Here is a 3499-nt window from a genome sequence, read left to right as displayed (position 1 = left end):
TCAGACACACTGTTTTCAGGACAAAATAGTTTAGCCCAAAGGAGAGACCTGTTTGTTGTCAATATAAAATTCAGAGCCCCCATGCACTTGCTTTATGAGCAATGGGTATGTATATGTTCTGGAGAAAAATGAAGTGAGGGATTCTCCGGAATTATCTTCAGGCTGTGAGAGTCAATAGACTGGATGCCTACCCATTTTCCACCATTTGATGAGTCCAAGATCTTACACGTGGGTGTCTAGATCACCAAGACAGGGTTCTGCACCTGGGTGCCTGGATGCCTGGATGATCCCAGGGGTGCCCTTCAAGAGTGCCTGCAAGCCTCTTCCTGAGAAAATGGTGCATTTATAACATTTTTCTCAAGTTTGCCTCTTTCTCTCAAAGAGGCTTGGGCTCCCCCAAAGGGAGGAAACCACTGGCCTATCAAGTGGTTTAATATCTACAGAATATTCTATATGACGGTAGACCAACAGAGCTTTGAATGTTGAGGGAGTGAGAAACAGGAGGGAGTTTTGATATATTACTTCTGAAAAGTGGGGGCGAATGCGCTGAGAAGGCTTTCCTTCCATCCGTCCGTCTGTCCATCCATCAGTGAGGGTCTAACACGTGACACCACTGTGTTAAGTATAGAGGTTTTAGATACAAATGGCACAATGTGGAGGGAAGACAGATAGATGGCATAAACCAAAATACCGTAAAGTACGTTCTAGCACTGATGCTTTTCGTGGTACAAGTGGAGGTATATTGAGGGGAAGCAGGGGGTCTCTGGAGGGCTTCATAGAGGCTATGATGCTTGAGCCAGGCCTGAAAGGGTAAGTCAAGGTGATAGACTTTTTTATCTTGGGTGTCTTTAAGTAAAGGTGCCCTCCTGGCCAAAGGCTGGAGGCAGAGAGCAGGACTTTAGTTCAGCAGACCGTGTGCGGGGTGCCTGGGGATGCGCGCGTGCCTCTCTGCACACGCTGCTGGCTGTGTGTTTTGTGTGCCTCTTGGGGAGCAGGCAGGGGAGGAAGGATGGAGAAAACGGAGGGGCTCTGCGCTCAGCATTGTCTGGCCTCTTGTTTTGCTTGGTTCCAGGCGGAGAGAGGGGAGAACATGGGGCTCACTGGTGATTGACATGTCTTTTGGAGGAGAGAGACAGGCTAATAAACGGAGTGGAGAAGAGCCATCTGGGCAGGACACTGCTTCTGCGTCTGCCTCCCTAGCTACATCTTGAGAGACAGGGGGCGGTGACCAGGCCGGCCAATAGGCTGGGAGAGGCCGGAAGTGATTTTTCTCTCCCTCTCCCTCCCTGTCTGCCCTCCCAGAAGGACCAGGAGTAGAGGAGCCGCATCTGGGGAGTTGGCTCCTCCTTGAGGACCAGGTATGAATGAAGGCCTGGGGCCGAGGAGGAGTGAGGGGCAAAGCGTTACTAAACATCTGCTCTCTTTGGTTTCGTTTGGAAGACTTTTCACAGCTGGCCTCGAGGAAGCCCATAGAGAGAGGAAAGAGCAACTCAGCCCATACCAGGCTTGGGGCCCCGGGAACAGCTAGCCGCCCAGAGGCAGGCCTGCCCTAGTGGTTTGCTAACAGGTGTATGGATGAGAACTGGAGAGAACAAAGACTTTCTCACAGAGATTAGACCAGGGGCCATTGTTCCCCATGCCCCCCTCCCCGCAGTGTCCAGCTCTGCCTGAGTACACATAGAGAGTGAGAAGGCAGGAGGAGGGAATTAAGACCCAGCTCTGCTCCCCATGCTAGGGGAGGGGAGAAACAGGTGTTTGGGAAGAACAGACAACCCTTAAACCTGGAGGTAGAGTAGTGTTTTCACACTTAAAAATATTTTTAGGGGCGCCTGGGTGGTTCAGTAGATTAAGCGTTCGACTTCGGCTCAGGTCGTGATCTCACGGTTCATGGGTTCGAGCCCCGAGTCAGGCTCTGTGCTGACAGCTCAGAGCCTGGAGCCTGTCTTCAGATTCTGTGTCTCCCTCTCTCTGCCCCACTCCCGCTCACGCTGTCTCTCTCTCTCTCAAAAATAAATAAACATTAAAAAATATATTTTTGTAACATCCAATAGTCTTCATTTCCATTTAATCCTATCAAGAGCCCTGCAAGGCAGGCGTTTATATTAGTTCACCCTCTTTCCAGATAGAAACACTGAGGCACAGAGAGCAGTTTGACTTTGGTTGTGTAGCTAGCAAGAAGGGAGACACAATTCAGACTTGGAAGTCTTCTGGCTGCAACGTCCATATGCTTTGCAACCAAACCTGCCCGGCCCTTCGGAGCTTCTGGGAATTCACAGGCTTCCCCAGTTTCCCCAGAAACCCTGGCAGAGAAGAGCTGGGAACCTGTTCTTCCTTCATCTGAGGAGCAGAATAAGAGCGAGCGAGCCAGGATGTGCGTATAGCATGCCCTCGGCAAATGCAGGCAGGAACAATGAGATGTTCACAGTTCTTTTTAATTATGCAGCGATATATGCAGTTACATTTAAAAATCCACATAGCATGTTCCACAGCTAACTGGTCTGCAGCTGCTCTTACGGCGGCAGGTGTAGCATTCCTCTGTGGGAAAGAAACTGTCACACCTCTTAAATACCTCTTTTTTAGCATGACAAAAAATGGGCATGTGAGTGACAAACAGGTGGAAAAAAAATCCACATCCACACAGTATGGATAAAACCTAAGAGCCCCCTTCCCCACCCACCGTCCCCCCCACCCCCCGCCACTCCCAGGTCTTTGCTAGTGGTCATTGGTAGACTGGTATTCATCCTTATAGACAGGCTCCTGTACATTTCACATACATGCACAAATAGAAACATGTTGGGTCTTCTATTTTTTGCATAAATGGTAAAATGTGGTATTACGGCTTACAATTTGCTCTTTTCACTTTTTTGCTTAACCATATGCCTTGGACAGATTTCAATTTCACTACCTATAGAACTAGTCATTTTGTAACAGCTAAATAAGATTATACATGTATACATTGTATGCACATATACCTGTGTGTGTGTGTGTGTGTATGTTATTTAACTATCTTCCTCTCTTGGACATTTGGGTCACATGTTTTTTCACTGTTAGAAACAACATAACAACAACAATAACAACAGGAAACCATATAACAAAGGACATTTTTGTCCCTGCTCTTCCATATACATAAATGAGGAATTTGCTAGGAGAGACACGTACAAGTAGAATTCCTGGTAGAAAGGTAAGTGCATATTTAATTTGAATAAATACTCTTTGCCAATTTATACTCCTGACAGCCATGTGTCAGACTTCCTATCTCCCCACACCCCCTTGAACACTCGATATTATTAATCGAGTGTTAATTTTTTGCCAAAATAAAATACTTGATTTGAGTTTCCCTGATTTATAATAAACAATTTTCATATGTTCCCTGCTTATTTATCTTTCCTTTTCTATGTATTACTTGTTCTTATTTTTTGCTTATTCTTATCATTTCTGCAGAAGCTCTTTATACATCCTGGATATTAATTCACATCTGTTATGCATATTTCACATATTT

General features: G+C 46.4%; 1 non-coding gene across 1 annotated transcript; it reads left to right on the top strand.

Annotated features, from left to right (window-relative positions):
• The first annotated feature begins 2481 nt into the window (after positions 1–2481).
• LOC120230048 lies at positions 2482–2616 on the top strand. Its single transcript, XR_005527907.1, has one exon. It is a non-coding gene; the product is annotated as a small nucleolar RNA SNORA41 (small nucleolar RNA).
• Positions 2617–3499: the final 883 nt, after the last annotated feature.

This window comes from Hyaena hyaena, unplaced genomic scaffold, assembly GCF_003009895.1.
Source record: "Hyaena hyaena isolate Hyena2069 unplaced genomic scaffold, ASM300989v1 scaffold_37, whole genome shotgun sequence".
NCBI lineage: Eukaryota > Metazoa > Chordata > Mammalia > Carnivora > Hyaenidae > Hyaena > Hyaena hyaena.
The sequence above is the reverse complement of the archived record's forward strand: the minus strand, read 5'-3'. Positions and strand labels throughout refer to the sequence as shown.